Genomic DNA, 25,826 nt, shown 5'->3' with positions numbered 1-25,826 from the left:
CAAGGTATGCGTATTAAACCCTGAAAGAGGGCAAATAATAATAATAATAATAATAATAATAATAATAATAATAATAATAATAATAATAATAATAATAATCATAATAATAATAAGTTAATAATAAATGAATTAATGTTTATTAATTACGAATGGGCTTTTACTCGGTGGAAGTTACAGATGGCAAAAAGATAAAACAGAAAATAGGCCTATAATATGTAAGAATAAAAAAATGCGCTGAAAATCTAAACATTTATCAATACATCGTCATTGATTTTATGTAAGCTCCTATGTGACAGTACGGAGCATAATTTTTTCAAGAGAAAGAAAAAAGTAATTAGGCCTAAATATCAATAGGTCTACATACGAATATTAGATAATTCGGTAGAAAACGTTGGTGAATATGATAGACATAATCGAAAATCAGTGTAGGCCTATTGACAGACTATTTAATTAAATTTTTCTTGCTCCTGAAAAATTTTGCTCTGTACTGTCGCATAGGAGGTTTCATAAAATCAACGATGACATATCTGAATACTTACGTGTATGAATCTAAATAATAATAATAATAATAATAATAATAATAATAATAATAATAATAATAATAATAATAATACTTACTTACAAATGGCTTGTAAGGAACCCAGAGGTTAATTGCCGCCCTCACATAAGCCTGCCATCGGTCCCTATCCTGTGCAAGATTAATCCAGTCTCTATCATCATATCCCACCTCCCTTAAATCCATTTTAATATTATCCTCCCATCTACGTCTCGTCCTCCCCAACGGTTGTTTTCCCTCCGGTCTCCCAACTAACACTCGATATGTATTTCTGGATTCGCCCATACGTGCTACATGCCCTGCCCATCTTAAACGTCTGGATTTAATGTTCCTAATTATGTCAGGTGAAGAATACAATGCTTGCAGTTCTGCATTGTCTAACTTTCTCCACTCTCCTGTAACTTTATCCCTCTTAGCCACAAATATTTTCCTAAGAACTTTATTCTCAAACACCCTTAATCTCTGTTCCTCTCTCAAAGTGAGAGTCCAAGTTCCACAACCATAAAGAACAACAGGTAATATAACTGTTTTATAAATTCTAACTTTCAGAATTTTTGACAGCAGACTAGATGACCAAATAATAATAATAATAATAATAATAATAATAATAATAATAATAATAATAATAATAATCGAATATAAAATTGTCTCGTCCAATTATCGTGCAATAGTGAAAAGAAATATGATGTTGCTATTTTAGACAGAAATAAAATAATTTATTATAGGCTGTATTAAAAACATACATACTCGTATATACGAGGCGTGTTCTTAAAGTAAGTTCCGTTTTCAATTATAGCCGTCACATCGCTGCAATCGTTATTTTGCGCATGCATATTTTCTTCTTCAATCTTCAGACAAGCTGTGCATGCAGTTTCAGAGCTTCAGTCCGTGTGTGGGGTTAGTTATGATCAGTTGAAATGTTTAAAGTGATCGAGCACCCCGCCGACTGTGAGATGCGGTCTGTTATCCGTTTTTTGAATGCGAGAAACATCAAACCAGCTGACATTCATCGTCAACTTTGTGAGGCGTATGGTGATGATGCCATTAGTGATGGAATGGTCAGGAGATGGGTTAGGAAGTTCAAAGAGGGCCGCGTCTCTGTGCATGACAAGCAGCATACCGGTCGGCCATCTTTGGTCAATGACAATTTGGTGCGTGCTGTCGATGAAAAAAATCATGAGGACAGGAACAAATTGACCATCCCACCTACAGCCCGGATTTGGTTCCGAGTGACTTTCATCTCTTCCAGCACCTCAAGAAGTTCCTCGGTGGTCAACGTTTTGATGGTGACGACACCCAAAATCTTATCTCGAAATTTGGCTGGGAACAAATTGACCATCCCCCCTACAGCCCGGATTTGGCTCCGAGTGACTTTCATCTCTTCCTGCACCTCAAGAAGTTCCTCGGTGGTCAACGTTTTGATGGCGACGACACCCAAAATCTCATCTCGAAATTTAGCTCGGAACAAATTGACCATCCCCCCTACAGCCCGGATTTGGCTCCGAGTGACTTTCATCCCTTCCAGCACCTCAAGAAGTTCCTCGGTGGTCAACGTTTTGATGGTGACGACACCCAAAATCTCATCTCGAAATTTGGCTGGGAACAAATTGACCATCCCCCCTACAGCCCGGATTTGGTTCCGAGTGACTTTCATCTATTCCTGCACCTCAAGAAGTTCCTCGGTGGTCAACGTTTTGATGGCGACGACACCCAAAATCTCATCTCGAAATTTTGCTCGGAACAAATTGACCATCCCCCCTACAGCCCGGATTTGGCTCCGAGTGACTTTCATCTCTTCCTGCATCTGAAGAAGTTCCTCGGTGGTCAACGTTTTGATGGCGACGAAGTGAAAACAGCAGTGCGGGAGTGGGTCGCATTGCAGGCAGGCGAATTCTACAATAAGGGGATAGAAAGACTTGTGCCACGACTCGATAAATGCCTCAATAATGGTGGAGATTATGTTGAGAAGTAATTGAAGTGTGGGGAATACAATGCAACAAAAATAGTTTCTAAATATCTTCCCGTTTACGTACTACACCCTTTTGGAACTTACTTTAAGAACACGCCTCGTACATACGTACGTACATACATACATACATACATGCATGCATGCATACATACATACATACATACATACATACATACATACATACATACATACATACATACACAACCTATATACTGTACATACATAATCTACAAACATAGGTCTACTTAAGGTAGGCCTACTACTAATTAACGGTAATCTTTTATAAAAGAGAGACTCTACTTATCTAGACCTATCTGTGTAGTGATTTGACGAAAGGGATAAAATCTTAAGTAAAGTCTCGTAGGAAATGATGAGCTGCACCTCTTCTTGATTTGGCAGTTTGCTATACGCAGGACAAAAATTCACAGAGAAATCTTGTGGTCTGAATCGGTATTGCGTGTTTTCTGTTTCTAATGAAGTTCTATTATTTTTTTACAGAAATTATCATATTCCAGGTGCATTATTCCCGGATAAATTGATTGGTCGATACTGAATATGAACAAAATCTGGCCAGTAGTTTAGGATAAAACGCTGAGACACACAGATGGTATGCGGAAAAGCACTTTTTAGCGTCAAGGATAATTATAGGTAGAAAACATTTTTCTTAAAAAATCTTGGAATCGGTTTTTTGCAGCAGCGCATACAATTATTATTATTATTATTATTATTATTATTATTATTATTATTATTATTATCTTATATTTTTATACTTTGTATGTCTCACTTATTTTGATCTACTGTTCACATTTTATTACGCATTTTCCTTTCTTTCTGTATGTTACGTATTATGTCTGATTTGTAGTGACTTGTTGTTTACATTGTATTATGATTATCTATTTCAGTTTTGTGTGTAAAATTGTAGTGTAGCTACTTTACTTTGTAAATTTGTTTTTTTGTATCGCAGTTTTACTCCTGGTTGAGTGTTGGAGAAGACCATATGTACTTAACTCTTCCAGGTTAAATAAACCATTATTATTATTGTTATTATTATTATTATTATTATTATTATTATTATTATTATTATTATTATTATTATTATTATTATTATTATGTTTTCGACATAGGCCTAATTATAAAAGATCTCTGTCCCTAATAGAGGGTCCATTCAAAACTGTCGCCTATTTCTCGCCCATGTAGATTGTAGACGCTGAATAACGTCTGCAGTTGAAAGCGTTGTTAAATAAAGCACTACTGCTACCAGTACCACTACTACCACCACTTAGACTCATCAGGATTTGACCCGAAAGCCAGATGTTGTAGCTGTTCTAACGACCAGTGGGTAAAACTTTAAATATCACTTATTTGATGGTGGCTGCAGTAATAGTTCGTAAAGAAGTGTTTCCTTGGACATAAACACGCCCCGTGTTGAGAGCAGGTAGCCTTTAATCGACGGTAATTAGTTTGGAGCAGCCCGTCACGCGATCTTCTAGGAAGTCCTTAGCTCTGACACAAGAGACATTGGATCTAGATACTGCTTTAGAACAGCTGAAGTGAAGCGCAAATTGATTTCGCTTCCATAGTGACTGCTGAGATGTCTTTTATGTTGACTTAAACGGCGGACTTCTTGCAAGATAACTTACTTGTGTACAGCTCATGCATTTTGTCAAGAAACTCCCCCACCCTTCCTACAGAGCTGCGCACGAGATCGGATGAGTCTACTTACGAGTTATAGGGAAAATATTTGGGGCTAAGAGGAATGAAGTTACAGGAGAATGGAGAAAGTTACACAACACAGAACTGCACGCATTGTATTCTTCACCTGACATAATGTTCCATTAAATCCAGACATTTGAGATGGGCAGGGCATGTAGCACGTATGGGCGAATCCAGAAATGCATATAGAGTGTTAGTTGGGAGGCCGGAGGGGAAAAAGACCTTTGGGGAGGCCGAGACGTAGATGGGGAGATAATATTAAAATGGATTTGAGGGAGGTGAGATATGATGATAGAGACTGGATTAATCTTGGTCAGGATAGGGATCAATGGCGGGCTTATGTGAGGGCGGCAATGAACCTCCGGGTTCCTTAAAAGCCAGTAAATAAGTAAGGGGAATGGGTTAACCTTTGGCTTGAACTCGGTAGACACACGCCCGACCTCCCTTCTACTCGTACCCCCTCCACAGAAACGTTTTTCTCGTACTGCACATCGCGAGTGTCTTGACAAAATGCATGAGCTGTAAAACCTTACATAATTTTGTCTCGAGTATATCAAAAGGATATAATATTCCTTCGGATCGTTACAAATACAATAGAGGTGAGACATTGTTAGTGAAAAATTAATATATATATATATATATATATTTATGACATCCCAAGTAGGCCTGCAGGAACTTGCAGATTGGTGTGCGATAATCTCCGTCTATAGTATTGTGAATGGATTGGCAGGAACTTACAGATTGGTGTGCAATATTCTTCGTCTATAGTATTGTGAATGGATTGGCAGGAACTTACAGATTGGTGTGCAATAATCTCCGTCGATAATATTGTGAATGGATTGGCAGGAACTTACAGATTGGTGTGCAATAATCTCCGTCCATAGTATTGTGAATGGATTGGCAGGAACTTACAGATTGGTGTGTAATAATCTCCGTCGATAGTATTGTGAATAGATTGGCAGGAACTTACAGATTGGTGTGCAATAATCTCCGTTGATAGTATTGTGAATGGATTGGCAGGAACTTACAGATTGGTGTGCAATAATCTCCGTCGATAGTATTGTGAATGGATTGGCAGGAAGTTATAGATTGGTGTGCAATAATCTCCGTCAATAGTATTGTGGATGGATTGGCAGGAACTTGCAGATTGGTGTGCAATAATTTCCGTCGATAGTATTGTGAATGGATTGGCAGGAAGTTACAGATTGGTGTGCAATAATCTCCGTCGATAGTATTGTGAATGGATTGGCAGAAACTTACAGATTGGCGTGCAATAATCTCCGTCGATAGTATTGTGAATGGATTGGCAGGAACTTACAGATTGGTGTGCAATAATCTCCGTTGATAGTATTGTGAATGGATTGGCAGGAACTTACAGATTGGTGTGCAATAATCTCCGCCGATAGCATTGTGAATGGATTGGCAGGAACTTACAGAATGGTGTGCAATAATCTCCGTCAATAGTATTGTGAATGGATTGGCAGGAACTTACAGAATGGTGTGCAATAATCTCCGTCAATAGTATTGTGAATGGATTGGCATAGTAACTTATTGATCCAGTTACCGCATACGTTTATGCTGGATTGCTATAGACCTACACATTATAGGCTAGACCCTATCTGAATGTTTATATCATTCCTTTCTCTGATGTGGTGAGTGGATTGAAAGTGCTTTTCTTTTGATTCCATATCAATTGGATTGTTATACCTATCTAAGTAGTTGCGTAATGTCCATCATACTTCTTCTGTATTGAAAAAGTTTGTAATTTTTAATAAATGTTTACCATATTTTTAGTCGTAATTAGAATGGTTAAAAAATAAGTACCCACAACATTTGAATTGATTTGAATAAGGTCTACATAGTTATTGATTGATTGTAAATTAAAGGAATTATTTGTATAGTCTTGAAAAAGTTCTAGGCCAGCGGTCGTCAGCACAGAGCACCCTGGGGCTAGCGGATCTGCTCTCTACCTCTTCCTGCTGCACGACAGGGCACACAGAACAGCTCCGCTTACTCTTTGCACATTTCAGCGAGTGCTGACGACCACTGTTCTAAGCGTTCTAATTTTTTAGTTAGCATTCTGAAACTTTTTTGCGATACACATATGACATATATAGGTCTCAGAGTGTACTTTGGCTTTTCTTTTTTGTACTGTTTTAATGTAGAAGTCTATACATCTGAACTTTTTTATTTATTATTTTCCACTTTTTCAGACTTTGAAACAAAATATTTTTGAAAATAATGCATATTTTTTTTTTATTCATAGTACAGTTTTTACACAACATATGTCTATGTCTAAGAATTGATACTTCATATCTACAGAAATTATCATTTAGTTTAACTACACTATTATTTAGATTAACTACTTTGTTATTGTGTTCACAAAGTTGGACAGTTAACTAATATTTGGTACTCGAGTAGAAGATCTTGTAAAGCAGAAACATATATGAAGAGTTTTGTCTGTTCTGATAAAAATTAATTTTAAAAAATAGTTGTTTAATTCACCTGCAAATTTACAGATACGAGGTATAATTTCTTAGCCATCGATGTGTGTAACACATAGGCCTACATAGTGTTCTGTCCAAAGGAAGATCTTTCACTGCAAATTCAGCATTTTCCAGTTTTTCCTATTTTCTACTACTTTCCTCTTTGTCTCTGCATATGATCCATATTTCTTAATGTCGTCTATCATCTGATATCTTCTTCTGCCCGAACTCTTCTCTCGTTCACCATTCCTTCCAGTGCATTCTTCAGTAGGCAGTTTCCTTCAGCCAGTGACCCAACCAGTTCTTTTTTCTCTTCCTTATCAGTTTCAGCATCTTTCTTTGTATACTTATATAAATTTTCAAGGAGAGAAATAAACACTCTGGGTGCTATGCACAGACATTTCGCTAGCCCGCGCTACGAGCGTGCTAAACTAGCCCCGGCTATCGACTGATTACTTGTACAGGATTCATATCATAGCATATCGCTAAAACTAGTTCATGAATACGAAAAATGTTAGTTCGCTGATCATCCACCGAAAGCCCGCGCTAAGAATGACTATGAATACCGCCCTAAAAGTTCAACAATCAACCTACATGTATGTCATTTAAATTTCGCTGTACTTCCTTTAAAAATGGCTTCAAGCGAAAAATAAACATTTCCCTGTGTGACGCAAAGTTTGGAGTATGATTTTATGTCAAAACCATAATTTTGATTTCGGGGTCATTTTAGGCTCCCCCCCTTCATAAGAGAAAATCTCATCTATTAGAACCTTATTTCGTTCTCTGTTGTTTTATAACATGACGTCTTTTATCTATTGTTAATCGTTGATAATTACTGTTGTACGCCATGATGACATACAAGAACCATTTTCCGACACATTTTTTGGTTGGTAGGCTACTTAGTATGATACGGTGTCTTTGTCCCTAAGTAAGCCTAATGTTCATTTGCTTTTCAGTCCTTGGTGTATTATTTTTTGCTAGGTTGGTAAGCTTGATACTGCCTTAACTGTTATGTGATCTACAGTTTGGATTAGTGAACAACGCCATCTGCCTTTGCGAACTTGAATGTCCATATTATTATTATTATTATTATTATTATTATTATTATTATTATTATTATTATTATTATTATTATTATTATTATTATTATTATTATTATTATTATTATACCATATAATTATAATATGATTAAGCTATAGTGAACCACGATAGTATTATAAATCAGAGAATTAAAGAGGAGTATTTTCGTAAACGAGAAGTTATTTTCCCTGGACCAAAAATACAATACAAATGGAGTAAAAGTTAACATTTTTCCATCAACCAATTTTGTGGTGAAACTGTTTAAATACACATTACCGTGGATCACTATAGCTGTTCCTTAAGAATTTCCATAGGCTGACGGTAGCTACCACTATATGCATCGCTAAGCAGATATTTGGGTGGCCGAACTGTTCGGGGGAAACCTCCGTCTCGGCTCATTTTTGTCCCTTTGCTAGGCGCGTCGCGTGTTCAAACAAAAGTGCGATCAATAAGTAAACAAACAGCGCGGCGTCCCTCGGGTTTTTAAGGCACAATAACTGATAGGACCCCCCGTGCATTGATCCATTAGGTGGGATTGCATCTCCTGACACCGTTGCCGGCTCTTGATGTGTGTAAGTGTGGCAACAGGGCTCGGATCTCGAGGGGTGTACGGGCCCACACTTTCGCTACAGGGTGTGTCCGAGTATGGACGAGAGATTTCTGCGGGCGAGAAGAAGAGGAAATGGAAGATTAACAACGAGGGGCGGCGAGCGAGACGGAGGGAGATTAAGATGAAATATTAGAGACGGGCGGGTTGCTGCAGCCAGGGGAAGGGGCGTCCAGTCTGAAGCATCAATTGTAATAACTGCTGTGCAGAGTTCGTCAATAGATCAACCCGAATTTATTGCAAGGCCCGCTTTTGCTTTTCCATTACATACGAAATATATTTCGTGATTTCCAAGCAAATACGCGCTTCCAGAGTACCTGTTAGCGACAGTGGCTTTTCGTATGTTTTTTTGTCTGTTCTTCCGTCTGTCTTTGTCTGTAGAACATTGAACTGAACTTCTATCCATTCGTAAGTATGTTCTCGTAAATTATTGGACGGACTGTGGTTTTTCATGTCGTCTGCCCGTTCTTCTCTGTGTTATAGTCTGTTCACTTACTGCGATAGTTCCCAAACTTTTTGAAGACGCGATCCTCTTCTGGGCGAGACTTTTGTTTGTGACCTCCACTACCGTACCGGTTCTTGACTCCATTCGAAAAATGCAAATTCCTGTACAATCGGAAACAACTATAATTTTAATCAAAATCAGTACTAAAGTACTATTAAAACAGCTTTTTAATTAGCCTATTTCACGGAAGAAACTCAATACAACTACGACAATAACAGATGGATACTGAATCCGTTTTAGTAGTGCTGTTGATCGATCGAAATATTTAATCGATTAACTGTTTGAATTTAATCCATTAAGGCTGGTTCACAATAAACCGGGAACGGAAACGACAACGAGAACGAGAACGGAAATATTGTTAAAATAAATGTGTTTAAATGTGAACATTCACAATTAACTATTGTGAATGTTCACATTTAAATACATTTATTTTAACATTATTTCCGTTCTCGTTCCCTTTGTCGTTTCCGTTCCCGGTTTATTGTGAATCAGCCTTTAATCGAGTTTTGATCGAGTTGACAAAATGTTTTAATATACTTTAGGCATTATACACAATTATTGTTAAATTTAACTTGTGTTCGGTGATAAGCATAAGTATTAATGTTGTATATCTGTATATATTGTATCATATTACAAAAGAACTATTTTAATTATTTACTAACATATTTATTATGAGGCTTATAATTTATTGTGTCAATTCCTCCGGGAATTTTTGAGACAAACATAAATAACAAAAAGTATGAAGACTCACCTAGTTAATACTGCGATGAAAGAGTAATGCAACGGAGAAAAATTCTCTCTGGCGCCGGGATTTGAACCCGGATTTTCAGCTCTACGTGCTGATGCTTTATCCACTAAGCCACACCGGATACCCACCCTGGCGTCGGACAGAATCGTCTCAGTTTAAGTTCCAACTCCTGGGTTCCCTCTAGTGGCCGCCCTCTGCACTACGTCATAGATGTCTATGAACGTAGGATGAAGTCCACACATGTGCTGAGGTGCACTCGTTATGAGTGACTAGTTGGCCGGGATCCGACGGAATAAGCGCCGTCTTAAATCACGAAGTGATTTACGCATATCATATATATTATTTTAATGTACCGAAGTACATATGATATTTCCATGCAGATATTCTGCGTCATCATACGATGAAAGAGTAATGGAACGGAGAAAAATTCTCTCCGGCGCCGGTATCCGGTGTGGCTTAGTGGATAAAGCATCAGCACGTAGAGCTGAAAACCCGGGTTCAAATCCCGGCGCCGGAGAGACTTTTTCTCCGTTCCATTACTCTTTCATCGTATGATGACGCAGAATATCTGCATGGAAATAAGATATGTACTTCGGTACATTAAAATAATATATAGTTAATACTGCTTCATCCGTGATTTTAAACATATGAGTGCATTCACATACTCCGAATTAAGTGAAGCTCTACGTTTAATAACAATGTTTCCTGCATCACTAAACACGAAAAAACTTTTTTTTTCTGTCGAGCACTTCTCCACGATCGTTCAATTTAAATCCAAACGTTTCACCGAGTTTACCTCTCAGATTCTCATATGACATAATGGAGTTTACACTTTTCATAAACCACAGAAAACTGATTTTTTTTTCTTTATCAATCTAAACACACAACCTTCGTATACAAACTGAGTACAGAAACTGCAAATCCTGCAAAACTACAGCGGTCGAAACAGAAGACTGGCCCCTACTGTAATCGAATTACCAGATTTTAGAAAGAGAAGAAGGTCATTACGCTCTCACTTGCACACAGTGTAGACTTGGCTATTTTATAAGGGATGAGGGGAACGAATTCCAGAAAAGTATGAATTTCATATGCTAGGAAGATGAGCTGAAAACAAGGTGGAAGTTTTCTTCGAAAATCATAAAACTTAATAAGGGTTTCGCATTCTGTTTCAACTTTCAATAGAGGTAGACTAGGTCACTGTCCTCATATCTCAATCTCTTTCTGAAGTGTTTGTGCAGAGATTTTCCGTACGCTACCTGGTTTTCAGTTAGAAAATAACAGTACTATTGTGCTTTTAAGTAAGCAGTTTCCAAGAGAAATATTGTCTGAATTTTTAGTATGAGTTTGTATTAACAAAATAATAATTAATATAAACTACAACCGATTAATTTTAATCGACTCGATTATTCGATTAAATATTTTTAATCGATTAAATCCCACAACAATAGTTTTTAGACAGTTGCGTTCAACTGGCTGAAACTAATATTATTAGAGATGGGACCTCGATACCTACTGTACTCAGTAGTATCGAAGCATGTCTAAGACATCGGGATAAGCGCTCGATGTGTATTGGATATTAAAATCTACAAAACTTGAGATGGTTTGATGACATTATTATCATTTCTAGAACCTCGTATTTATGCAAAATATATTTCTCATCTGTGATTGATATCAAAGCAAGAGCGAGATATATCTTTGAATTGAAAATATCACTGTGTGTTGAATGGTTAGCTGTCTGAATTATCTGTAGTAATGTCATGAGAGGTCTGAGATTTATCTGGGAAATCTCAGACCTCGAGTGACATTTATTAAGACTATTTCGTGATTAAAATAAAAATGTAAATAATATATCCCTAAATTTCGATCACAAATGTTAATAATTGTATATTAACGAATAAGTTACTTAACCTATTCAGACATTGTGAAGTTGAAATACTCGTAGATGAATATCGATTACTGCAATAAAGAAATTCGATGTTATTATTCAGTAATCCCAATTGCGAAAAGCGAAATACAGGTTTAGCAATGTTAATTACATGTACTGCACTTTTCTTTTATTATTATAACATAAATACATTTTCATTATCTGCTGAAATTATAATTTAATTTAACAGTAACAGTGGGGACAGCTATATACTAATGCTTATGTATTCACAGCGAGACATGTTGCTACACAGTGAAGCCATCTCTGTATACAGATAGGCCTAATCAAAAGACGAATTTTATTACGCCATACGGAAGGCAGTTTGATCAAAAACCTTATTATTACTATGCAAGGTATTTGGGTTTGATATGTGATGATGTTACATAAATTTGAACATCTGACTTTCTATTAATTGTTTCATTTCATTCACTAAATACAAATTTTGTAGCCTTATAGGTTACGTTACATTGAAAACAGGACCAATGTCAGCTGTGCCTTATTTCGACCGTTATAATCAGTGCTACACAAAAGCATTTTTTATAACTCGACAAACGCATTCTCGCTGTAGTGTGTAACGGAACTAAAGCTACATCTACACAGTTCAATATTCCAATCGCGTATGCGTGCAATCTGGGAAGAATATTGAAAGAAACGAGTTTAACACTGCGTAAATATATTAATTAATATTAAATATCAATCTTGCATTCATTGTTTTAAAGTTGAAAGAAAAGTTTAACCGTATAGTTGCATCTTAATGTATTCATGATCATCAAATTACGGGAAACAGTTGGCGACAACGACTAAACAAAAGAACGACCATGCGATAAATTGATAACGATAAATCTAGCTGGAAAAATGATCGCAAAGTGTGACTGTGGCTGGTTGGAATTCAAAATTTCATTACACTTCATTGGTCGAAAATGGAATGACGTCATATAAACGAAATATTCACGTTAATTATTTTTTACTTTATTTCAACGTTCTTTATGTTTATGTTTCTAAATGTAGAATAAATGTAATACTCGTATGTGAATAAGGTGTTTTTGTTTTATTTTGTAAATAATCATCTCGCGACTCCCTCTCAGTTATTCACACGACACCAAAGTGGTAGCGACCCACGCTTTTTGAACCACTGACCTACTGCAAGTTATTTGACGGAGGTCTGTTTTTTTTTTCTTCATTATCGTCGGCGTCTCCATCTGCGTGTATAGTCCTTAGCCTGTTCTGAGTTATGAAACGTACTGTGTTTTTTTTATAAATAAATAATAAATAATGTTTGGTAATGGAGTGGCGTGGGCTTTTTCCATTACTAGAGATAAAAATATCAAATATTATACAATTTTTATGACGTTTCGGTGATTGGTTCTGTCTTCAGCATCATATGAGAAGGAAGCCTACTCATAGGGATCGTTAGGCCTACATACAGCTTCCTGTATGACTGATCGGGCAGGGCATAGTTGCGCCCCACGGTCAGATAATATGCAGCAGATAAAAAAGGGTCCCTGTTTTGTGGGGATAGTTGCGCCCCGTTCCCATCAGGTAGAGAAAGGGGCATGGCATAGTTGCGCCCTGATGAAATAGACACTACGGAAACTCAAGTCTCATAATCAACCAACCTTATTGATTTCTTATTCGATTTAATATTTATTAAAATGAACACAATGAAGTTGGCAGTACTTTATTAACTGTTTTTCTACTGTTTATGCAGTGATTATCAATAGTCTACCGTTAAAATGAACACCATGAAGTTGGCAGTTCTTTATTAACTGACATAATTATTCTAATGAATGAGCCGTTGGAATATGGGGCTTAGCAGTCTTGACATTTTATTAGTGATTTTCACACCGTCTGTGGCGTATAGTGAGGTTAATTTAAAATGAATTTTAAGTTTAGTGGAAAGGGTAAAGAGTTAATAATTCACAATGGTTCTAAGTTAAGGTAGGGTTAAGATATCGATGTAGAAACAAAAAGTGCAGCTCATTTATTGTGAGTGATCAATAAAAAAGCGTTATTTTAAATTGCAAAATTGATCATGTGCTAGGCCTACCTGATTTCAGTGCACCTATCACTGTAATATTTTTAAGTAATTTATTTATTTTATGACAATCACTTTCGTGTGTACTACAGTATGCCCATCGGGGCGCAACTATGCCATATCCATTCTGCTACCTGATTTCTTCGGGGCGCAACTATGCCATGTCCCTTCTGCTATCTGATTTCTTCGGGGCGCAATTATGCCATGCCTAGGTCTCTCAATTGACCGCGGGGCGCAACTATGCCATACCGGACTGATCAGCGATTGTTAGGGCTGTCAGAATTGCATTAATTTTTATATTTTTATCTCTAGCAATTGAAAAAAGTTCACTCCACTTCATTAGCAAAAATCAATCCATCATTACTCTCCACGTGATTCAAATCAATAAATAATTTAAGCAATTTCATTAACCACAAAATATTGATATATTTCGTGGAATTTATTTCAATATCTGAAGTATTCTGTAGCAGAAATGTATAAAATATTGTAAGATGTTACGTCGTATCATTTGCATTGAAATAGTTTGTTATTATTCATAATTTCACTCACGTAACATGAGTTCGTGCCATGTTTAGAAAGCCTTCACCTATAACCAACAACTCTAGGTATTAATAACATCATGAAACATCACATACTCCTGTTTAAACTCCAAGATCTGCAAAAAAGCAGTTCTAAGTAATATTACTACATTGCCACTTCTTATGTATCAGCCTTATATGTGCTTTGCAAAGAATAAGACAGGATAATAGCCTATAAGACAGAAAAATGTGGCAACTCCGTAAAAGCCATAGGCGTATCACTTCATGTGTATGCCCTACTCCTGTGTCAAGCAAACACTGATGATGTTATAATAAAGACAGAGTTGTTTATTGTAAGCGAAGATTTTTAAACATGGCACATACTATATAGGCTACTATAGTTTATCTTTCCGTAAAAATAGGCTCTGTTTCTATCTTATTTCACTTGTATGAATAAGTTTTCGAAACTGATAACTGATGCAATAATTTATGACACTTTTATAAGGAAATAAAGTATGTTCATTTTATTATTTATAGGCTATATGGTGTTCATTCAATTGATTTTTCTTCCTATAAGTTACCCATCATTATGTATTATTTGAAATGATAATTTCGAATGGTGACTTTTCGTTATATCCTCTCATTTCATTTCTCTTTCTACACTCCCGTTCTGGAATCTGTGAAGCCGACGCATTTGGGTGGGCGCCGATGAGAAGCGAATAGGCGGAGCCTATCAGTGCGGTAGTGTATTGCGGGCTGCATCGACTCGACCCGTAAGGGGTTAGATGCGCGTGGAAGAACGTGATAGATAGGCTGGCATTTTATACGCTCGTCTTCCCTTCTCATACTTTCCACCAGAGCTGTCACTGGACAGGCCCCCTCCACTCACCCTGGCGCAAAGAACCTGTTTTATCTCCTATAACTACTCTACAGAGTTCACCAACGGAGTATGTCTTTTTTCTTCAATAACACTGAGAGGTTGATTCGTGGGTCGTATCCCCTACTACTAGACAAGGGCAGAAACTATTAAGCGACGTCATACGTAAACAAACCAATAGGCCTTACCTGTGTGGAATGGGAGGGGTAGTTACTATAGTATGGCAACCAATAGCCTATCACCACTATAGTCGCCTCGCTCTTCCTCTTTGCTTACGTCCTAGGAAGTGTAGGCTCTATAAAGACACTATAGTCCCGTCGCTCTAATTTCCGGCAGCCAATCGCGTTGCAGGTCGGCTACATTTAAACGTGTGCGTCTTGTGATTCGCTTATGAAGACGTTATTCATTTCTCAAGGCTCGATAAATGCTTAATGTAATCGCCCGCCATTTTGGCTCTTTCGTTGGCGTTCGAAGACGTTATTTGCCGCTCAATTATTTGCTGAATTACAGTGCGTTTGATTTATTATCATAGGAGCCACGACATGATAATGTTTAACAGTGTGGCAAATAGATTCCTCGTATGGTAGCTCGGCAACGAAAGAACAAAAATGGCGAACGATACTACCTACCTAGACTTTATAGAATCTTCACTTCCTAAGACGTAAGCAAAGAGGAGGAGTCACGCCGGAAATAACAGCGTCGCGACTATAGGTAGGTATAATCGTTCGCCATTTTAGTTCTTTCGTTGCCGGTTGCGGTTAGCGAACGGCGCTATTTGCCGCACCGTAAACATTATGACGTCGTGGTTCCTATGATAGTCAGTCAATCGCACTGTGATTTTTAGATTTTATAAAGAAAGAAAAGAAAGATTGAAATGGAACGTTGTATTTCTCAAGTAACATGAACATTCTGACTAAATTTTAATAGGAGTGCGAATGACTAATATTACAAATTTTCTGTGTGTTAAAGGTGCAAGAAAAGTATAATCCATTTCCATGAAACAAATTCATTTTCACCAAAAATGTCCAATAGAATCCTAACTCTCTCAGCCCACTATTTTGTAAACACTGAAAGCAGCGCGAGGATTCCTATAATAAACAACCTTCCGTCCTTTCTCCTTTAACAGACAAAAATTGAAACTTCAGTTCTCCGCGAAACAAAATCGCTCCTGTGTAACTTGCCGTAACTCGCAAACCAGTCAAAATTTTGAGTAGCAGCCACTTTTAAAAGTAATTTCTATTCTTTCTAAACATTTCTCTCGCTTTGACCCCCATCTAGCATGAAAAATAAAAAACTTTGTCGCTTATCAACTTTTGAGGGTGTGAACGTCTGTTTTGAACGGGTCACTTCGAATTTAGTATTTTTTTCCTCACTTTCCAGAAAAGATTTTGATTCCGAATTTTTTCTATGCTTTCCTTAGACGTGTATCCATGAATCCTAAAAATTATAGCGCGATTGATTGAGTCTCGTACGAGCTACGAGGGCGACCCATATTTATGTCCAACTTTTTATTCGTTTATCACAAGTAAATGAATTAACATGACAGGATCAAAGTAGCATGAACTAATAGTCCAGTCATTAGGATTGCTTAAAATTCCACCAATATTAAAATTCGATGTAAACACCAGTATTTGCTGCACACTTTTTCCAGACGTGGCTGAACGTTCTGTACTGCTCTTACAAGCATTTCATTTGGCACCCGGCCACACTCCTCTCGTCTGACCATAGAATGTGTCCAAAAGGTTAGATTCCTCTTGAATCCACGCTAGTAGAGACTCCGCAAACTCCATTCTGATATCACAGTCTTCACATGACAGAGCTTGGCTTCCATGGCCGCCAATTCATTTCCTTTAGCAACCGCTGCACGGACCCATAGGATACACCAGATTCCCGCTGGTACTTTCGAATGGATTTCTTAGGACTTCTCTGGAAGGCCTCAGTAGCGGCTGCTTTGGCCTCCTCTGTGATCACTGTTTTTGGTCGGCCAGCGCCCTTCTGTTGCATAACTAAGCCTGTGCGAATTAAGTTGGCGTGAAGTCCAGCGTCGCATTTCTTCCTTTCACCATTCTCCATCATCTCTGCAACATAATTGGGGACTGCCACACCTCCATTCGAGCAGCAATTCGTGTTCGATCGTACACAGACAGTCTTGTGGCCATGGTTAATGTTTTAAGATTCACACTACAGTTTTCTGATTACATGAAATGTTTCGGACCGTACCGAGAAGACAATAAGGTAAAATAAAATGACACCTTCTTTTGTGCTTTTAATGGTATGAAACACGGTACATTTCAGCGGTGGAACAGGTCACTTAACCTGATTGGTTTCGCTACTACAGTGTAATCAAAAGTTGGACATAAATATGAATCGCTCTGTATATAGGCGTATATGTGTGTGTGTGTTTTTTTTTTAATGTCCTTTACTGAACAACATGCTCCATTACATAAGTAATACTACATGTCTGGTTTGTGCTTACAAAATTACAATTTTCTTACAATCATACGAGATGAGACAGTATGTCATAGTTCTATATAGTTTTATGATAATGACTAGAATTTAGTAGCCTATGAATTATTTTTGCACTGTGTGTGTGTGTGCGTGTGTGTGACAAACATGTTTTGTTATGCCAAATTAAACATACACAAACATGTTTTATTATGCAAAATTAAACACACACAAACATGTTTTGTTATGCAAAATTAAACACAAGTTAAAATTTGTTAAACATTGGATGACTGTGTTTAATTCTGTATAACAAAAAATGTTTGTGTCACTATTACACTTATATATATATAGGCCTATATATGATTATTGTATAAGTGTAATATATATATATATATAGGCCTATATATGATTATTGTATAAGTGTAATAGTGACACAAACATTTTTTGTTATACAAAATTAAACACAAGTTAAATTGTGTTAAACATTGGATGACTGTGACAAAATTACGTTTCAAAGATTTTATAAGAATAGTCTATTAATGAATATGTTGTATTAGAACATAGTGTAATATTAATAAATATACCGTAACATAATAAGATAATAATAATAATAATAATAATAATAATAATAATAATAATAATAATATACAAAATGTAAAATATCGATAAAGTAAATTGTGAACAATTTTAATAATGACCCTACCCCTTGACAAAATTCTGCGTACGTCACTGCACGTTAGTATTCGCCGTACTGCAGCAAGATTGGTTATTGAGACTCAGTTGAGTTTAGCCCAGAAGGGACAGAACAGTATTATAATGTTGCTAAGACTGCTGCAAAGTAGTAAAGTAAATAACGAGAATCGTTTCCTTCGTCCAGTCTGAGAGGCATGCGTTATTTTTTCCACTGAAGAACAGGACGTCCAGCTGATTAAACCGGCTGAAAGAGATCCCTTCCATCCCACTCCGATCTTAAAACTGCCTTAATTTTCCTGGGAGCTCGCACACTGTGAGAAGACAACTCAAAGATCAAGATGTTAATCATTACAAGGGCTTCACAAAACCACCTGAAATACACAATCACAGGATTTTACGTTTGACGTTTGCAAAACAAAATAATTATATAGACCTACCGGTATTGTGATTTGTCAAAAGTTAACTATTTTTTCCAGTGAGATTACGTTTTCCACTGCATTTTATACAAAAACGTGTTTGTCACCACGGCGAAATCGAATACCAATCACACTCTAAGACAACGTCGAGATGATATCGTCATACAAATGCATTGTGTTGATATCCCTCAAAGACCTTGGAATTCTGCACAAAATCAACATGCAAATGAGAAACGACAAATATATAAATAATCGTATATATTGGAGTATATTTATCTCATTTTCGCTCGCAAGAAGAATTCTTATGGGAATTGGCCTATTTAATTCCAACAGAATACTTGTAACTCTTTAATTTACAGCATCAGTGTTGTTTTGCGAGACAAAATATTGCCAATGCTATACCTGACGTGAACACCACTTAGAATGTGTGGACCCAACTGAAAAAGAGGTGGAGAAATAACTTAACAGATTTGAAAATAACTCCTGGGACAGAGTTCTTAAAATTAAGCTAATTTATTGTAGAAATTGTACGTAATCCAGAATGCAAGTAAGGGACTTCGTCGTTAAACCAGAAGGTTTGAAAGGTAAACATTTATTGTTTTCTTTTATTTTATCTTATGTCTACTATATAGGTCTACTTAGTAATTAGGCCTATCTCTAAACTAGCCAATTTCATTTAGCCATCTTGTGTGTGTATAAGTTAAGATATTTTCAAATAGAGCACAATAAAAATAACGGTGAGAAAATGTTGTACCCTTATAGTTTACAATCAAGGGTAATGAGATATTGGTTCTGTTCCCTTGCAATTTTGAAACAAGAGTCATGACATGAGACATTGGTTTTGACTCCTTGTAGTTTACAAATAAGGGTAATGCGATATTGTTTCTGTCCCCTTACAGTTTTCAAATAAGGGTAATGAGATATTGACTTTGTCCCCTTAATAAGATATTGACTTTGTCCCCTTATGGTTTACAAACGAAGATAATGAGATATTGACTTTGTCCCCTTAATAAGATATTGTCTTTGTCCCCTTATGGTTTACAAACGAGGATAGCTAATGAGATATTGACTTTGTCCCCTTAATAAGATATTGCCTTTGTCCCCTTATGATTTACAGACGGGGATAATGAGATATTGACTTTGTCCCCTTAATAAGATACTGACTTTTTCCCCTTATGGTTTACAAACGAGGATAGCTAATGAGATATTAACTTTGGCCCCTTAATAAATTATTGCCTTTGTTCCATTATGGTTTACAAAAGAGGATAGCTAATGAGATATTGACTTTGTCCCCTTAATTAGATATTAACTTTGTCCCCTTAATAAGATATTGCCTTTGTCTCATGGTTTACAAACGAAGATAGCTAATGAGATATTAACTTTGTCCCCTTAATAAGATATTGCCTTTGTCCCCTTATAATCTACAAACGACGATAATGAGATATTTACTTTGTTCCCTTAATAAGATATTGACTTTTTCCCCTTATGGTTTACAAACGAGGATAGCTAATGAGATATTGACTTTGTCTCCTTAATAAGATATTGCCTTTGTCCCCTTATAATCTACAAACGACGATAATGAGATATTGACTTTGTTCCCTTAATAAGATATTGACTTTTTCCCCTTATGGTTTACAAACGAGGATAGCTAATGAGATATTAACTTTGTCCCCTTAATAAGATATTGCCTTTGTCCCCTTATAATCTACAAACAACGATAAATGAGATATTGACTTTGTTCCCTTAATAAGATATTGACTTTTCCCCCTTATGGTTTACAAACGAGGATAGCTAATGAGATATTAACTTTGTCCCCTTAATAAGATATTGCCTTTGTCCCCTTATGATTTACAAACGAGGATAGTGAGATATTGACTTTGTCCCCTTAATAAGATATTGACTTTTTCCCCTTATGGTTTACAAACAAGGGTAATGAGATACTGACTTTGTCCCCTTAATATGATATTGCCTGTGTCCCCTTATGGTTTACAAACTAGGATAATGAGATATGACTTTGTCCCCTTAATAAGTTATCGACTTTGTCCCCTTATGATTTAGGATAATGAGATATTGACTTTGTCCCGTTAATGAGATATTTGTTCTCTTATAGTTCTCAAACAAAAGTATGAGTAGTGACTCGCAAAATATTAAATTTCATATTCTAAACCATTTCTGTTAGCTGTTTGGAAACAAGGATTTTCACGATTGCCTACAATGCGATTAACAACAAAATGTGAAGATTTTTATGAAATGTGAACATTTAATAAAAAGACGGAAGAGCATTGGACCAGCAGTGAGAAATGTGGATACGATCATCAGTAAGTTGGAATAAAATACATAGCTTACATACATACGTGCTCAGAGTAGCAAAGACTTGCAAATGCGAGCGGAGCATTGCTGCATGCGACGACTTCGAGCGATGTAAACATTTTTATTTCTTTGATTTATTGAACGTGTTCACGTCATGTGATGTGTCATTATAGATTCAGGAAGTTTCGTGGAAACCTCTTGCATATTATTAGCTTGCATTCTTATATCGCTTCGTCTGCTGTTGAAGAAAATAATACTGACCGTGAGAAATACACTAGCCTACAATATTTCCATATTCCAAAGGCAATACACGGGTCAAACTGCCTGACTGGTGTGGCCGAAATTTATTTTAACCAACTCCATACACGAAGTGAAGTCGGAACTGATGCAAATGAGGCTGATGGTAGTGACGCCGTCTGTCCATGGCTTCCACCTGAACTCACTGGCGTGGAAAACAAAAGACTGAATCCAGTAGATCTTGCCGTTATTTGCATCAGTTTTAAATATTTGATTATTTCCTCAAAATTTCTGCATTTAGCTTGACATTCTAACTCCACGGTTTCTGTTTTGTTTTCACTTCACTTGAAGCGCACTCTTGTTATTCAAGTCGTGTTTTAACGCTGGAACGTGTCTCAAATATAATTTCATAACTGTGAAAAAAATATATGGAAAATGAAAAAATTATGGTAACAGTCCACGATGTAAGTTATCTAACGGTTGAACAATCGGGTTTGGATTATAATCTACGTAGGGGGCGTGGGTGCTCGTTTATTGTGAATGGAAAGTCACCCAGTTCATCATAGATGCAATACCAGGTGTCGTTATGAGTGGAAGAAAAAAAAAGACTTTTAGCGCGATATTTCTGTTATGTGACTAGAGATATGTCACGGTATTACAACTATACTGTTTTCGCCGTAAGAAAAATCCTAATGTAAACATAAGCACGTTGCTGTCATGCCAGTTGTTGGCTCCCAGTCGAAACACGCACATGACACAAGAAAATACAGTTCGTATTTGGAAACCACAATCTTGTATTATTTGAAAATAAAATATTGAATTCTAGTTGTTAAATACGATGAAACATTTAACTTTACTCATATATAAAACGCTATGTAAAAGAAAAACTACTTTTATATTTTGTTATGTACTATGAACGCGGATGAATACCAACAGTAATACCAAGGTAGTCTGTTCTTGTAACAAGCTGGCGTCACTGGAGCTCATAGTTGTTCACGTAAACACCTGGTACTGAAATATGGCTTCTGTATCCTCAACTGTCCATTGTGAAGACATAAGAATTAAAAATAATTTAATTACATACATAATTACGGGAAATGTTTAACATGAAACAGAATGTACAGCAGTGGGCGGTAACACGTACTGAGAATCTATGGCGCCAAACAGCGGCCAATGAAGCCTCATTTCAGTCACGTGCTATTGTTTACATTAGGATTTTTCTTACAGCGAAAACAGTATACACATAAGTCATGCTGAGAATCATTTGTGTTGCTTTGATGTAGAAGTAAAATAACATATTCTTACAGTTATTCTTGCTATATAGCAGTGGTAGTCAATCTTTTTTGCTAGCGTACCCCCAAAATACACCTTTATTTACCTTCGTACCTCCAAACTGCATTGCAATTCGACAGGGTTTTCATTTCAAAATTTCCCAGTCTAAATAATTAGGGAAGTCTGAAACCAGGCTTAATTGCATTTTAGATTTCACCTCCCCTACCCCCAACAATCCCCACTTCGAAATTTCAAATGGTACCCCTATATTTTTTTTTGTTGGTTATTTTAGACGCTTTATCAACATCTAAGGTTATTTAGCGTCTGAATGAGATGAAGGTGATAATGCCGGTGAAATGAGTCCGGGGTCCAGCATCGGAAGTTACCCAGAATTTGCTCATATTGGGTTGAGGGAAAACCCCGGAAAAATCTCAACCAGGTAACTTGCCCCGACTGGGAATCGAACCCGGGCCACCTGGTTTCGCGGCTAGACGCGATAACCGTTATTCCACAGGTGTGGACGTACCCCTATATGTTATACTTAAAATGAAAGAGCATTCAATTGTTTATACACTTCATTCATTTGCTTTCGCATCTTTTGTTTTCTGTCGTAGCCTGGAAACCTGTATTTTTTTATCATCAGTTGACTGTAGGATGAAAACACAGCTTATTTTGTGTAATTTCCTAAATTTAATTAATGAGGACGATTTATGTTCTTTTTTAAAGGGTACACACCATTCTAAAATAATTTACTACACAAACACAACTATTACATGAAATGCTCAGTAAGTTTTTGTAGCTTCATTCTCTGCAGCTCTAAACAACAATAACAACAATTCAGGTTGCCAGGCGACGATAGAAAACAAAAGATGCGAAAACAAATGAATGATGTGTGTAAACATTTGAATGCTCTTTCATATTTAAATATAAAAATATAGGGGTGCCATTTGAAATTTCAAAGTGGGGATAGCTGAGGGTGGGGGTGAAATCTAAAATGCAAATAAGCGTAGTTTCAGATTTCCCCCTTAATATCTTAATTGACTTGTTTTTTGTTTAAATTGAATTCAATAATTAAATAATTAGTTATTTATACTGGGACGTTCTGAAATGAAAGCCCTGTATAAGAAATAACAAAAGACTATAGACCTAACTGATGTTATATGCAAATATTATTATTATTATTATTATTATTATTATTATTATTATTATTATGCATGCAATAGCCATTGATGCAATAATGAAACATAATAAATTATATAAAAATAAATAATGTTATTGAAGCAAGGAAGAACAAGAATTCATATTGTAAAAGAAAACATTGTACGTAAACTACAATAATAATTATCAACAAGCATGCTAAAATAAATTTGTCAGCATTTTTACATACGTACAGTAGTCAATGGGGTGCGTACCCATTAAGACACTCGGCGTACCCCCAGGGGTATTTTATAACGGCGCTGTATCAACTACTCGGTTATTTAGCGTCGATGAAGTTGGTGATAGCGAGATGAGGCCGAGAATTCTCCGTAGATTACCTGACATTCGATTTACGATTGGGGAAAACCTCGGAAGAAACCCAATCAGGTAATAAGCCCAAGCAGGAATCCAACCCACGACCAATCGCAACTCTGGATCAGCATGCAAACGCGCTACCGCCAGAGCTATGGGCCTACTGTTATTACTGCCTTATAGGCTATAATAGATATGTCATACATTACAGTTGATATTAATTCATTATGATATGAAACGTCTCATTAATGTGATAGAACTGTTTTCACCGATACTATAGAATTATCTATAGGCCTATTATAGAACAGTTATCTATACATGTAATGTGTAATCTATTTAATTACTACTTGTATAACGGAACCTTTATCTACATTACAGAACTGATTTTTGTTATCTATAACGTAGAAACTTCTATGTTAAATAAACATTCGGTACAAGAATAGCTATTGCACGTGCTTCCTCACAAAACTGAGACATATCATAATTATTAAACATTAGATTTAAGTTTCTATTTTTGCTACTTGTATTCCTCAACTACTTACTTTTGCAGTGTAAATTAATTTCATCTTATTCTAGTGACATAGTGTACGGTTTATCAAACAACTGTCAGCAACTGTCAGAAATGGCTCATTATCACACATGTGAAGCAAAAACAGACACTTAATATTTATATCCGAGGTCCGCCGAGTTAGCTCTATGGTAGCGTGTCTGACTCCAGACTAGCCCAGGTTCGATTCCCGACTGAGACAAATTTTCTTGTAAAATTTCTACCTTGGGACTAGGAGAGATGGCGGTGCATAACTTCTAATCACTAAATTGTGCACCAATATGCCAGAGTTAAATCCCAAATATCTCCGCAGTTCATATGAAGGGAAGGTATATGTCACTGTTGATAATGATTCGTCCGTCGGATGGGGACGTTAAGCTCAGTCAACATATATTCCGTGTCTGGAATCTGTAGAGTTAGTCAGCGCATTTGGGTGGAGAGAATCGAATGACCGGAGCATAGTAGCCTAGTGCGGGAGTGTGTTGCGGCAAGGATCGGTTCGCGGATAAGATGCGCGTAGCTAAAAGTGATAGGTAAAGTCCCGAAGCTGTTATTTCCGGCGTGACTCCGCCTCTTTGCTTACGTCTTAGAAAGTGAAGGCTCTATAAAGTCTAGGTAGGTAGTATCGTTCGCCATATTTGTTCTTACGTTGCCGAGCTACCATACGAGGAATCTATTTGCCACACCGTTAAACATTATCATGTCGTCGCTCCTATGATAATAAATCAAACGCAATGTAATTCAGCAAATAATTGAGCGGCAAATAACGTCTTCGTGTGCTTTCTGCGAACGCCAACGAAAGAGCTAAAATGGCGCGCGATTATATTATGTATTTATCGAGCCTTAAGGAATGAATCAGCGAATCACAAGATGCACACGTTTAAATGTACCCGACCAGCAACGCGATTGGCTGCCGGAAATTAGAGCGACGGGACTTTAGTATGGCATCTTAACTGCAGCTTAGTTCGGATAGAAATTATCCTCTCTCTCCAGTCGATCGTTGCCTTCAAGCATTGCCTCCAGGGCGGTCATTGGACTGACCCCCTCCACTCACTACTTCCACAGAGGACTTTTTTCGTCTCTTATATTCTACAGATACCAGACTTGGAGTAAGGTTTGCAAATGCAAGGTAGTGTAGATTTTTTGTACAGATCCGCCTCGTAGCTTATTGCATGCAGGCCTACTTTTCTGAATGAGCTGCTTTCAGTGAAGAAAGCTTCTACAAGCTTGCAGCCTCGGGTGCATTATTCTTGGCTTCGCCATTGACGAGTTGCATATCCGCCGGCTTACTCATGTTGCTGTAACCTCTTTCCATTTTGACGTTCTTCATGCAATAGTACTACGTAAATTATCCTTTAATAGGTACCGTGATTACTTTT

At 36.9% G+C, this 25,826-nt stretch overlaps 1 protein-coding gene across 2 annotated transcripts in view; it reads left to right on the top strand.

Annotated features, from left to right (window-relative positions):
• The window catches only part of LOC138703552 (protein artichoke), a 399,724-nt gene that overhangs the window by 358,609 nt on the left and 15,289 nt on the right, over positions 1-25,826 (top strand). The gene's annotated exons all lie outside the window — the stretch shown is intronic.

The sequence above is a fragment of the Periplaneta americana genome, chromosome 7, assembly GCF_040183065.1.
Source record: "Periplaneta americana isolate PAMFEO1 chromosome 7, P.americana_PAMFEO1_priV1, whole genome shotgun sequence".
NCBI lineage: Eukaryota > Metazoa > Arthropoda > Insecta > Blattodea > Blattidae > Periplaneta > Periplaneta americana.
Note: the sequence above shows the minus strand (reverse complement) of the source record. Positions and strands in the feature narration are given on the sequence as shown.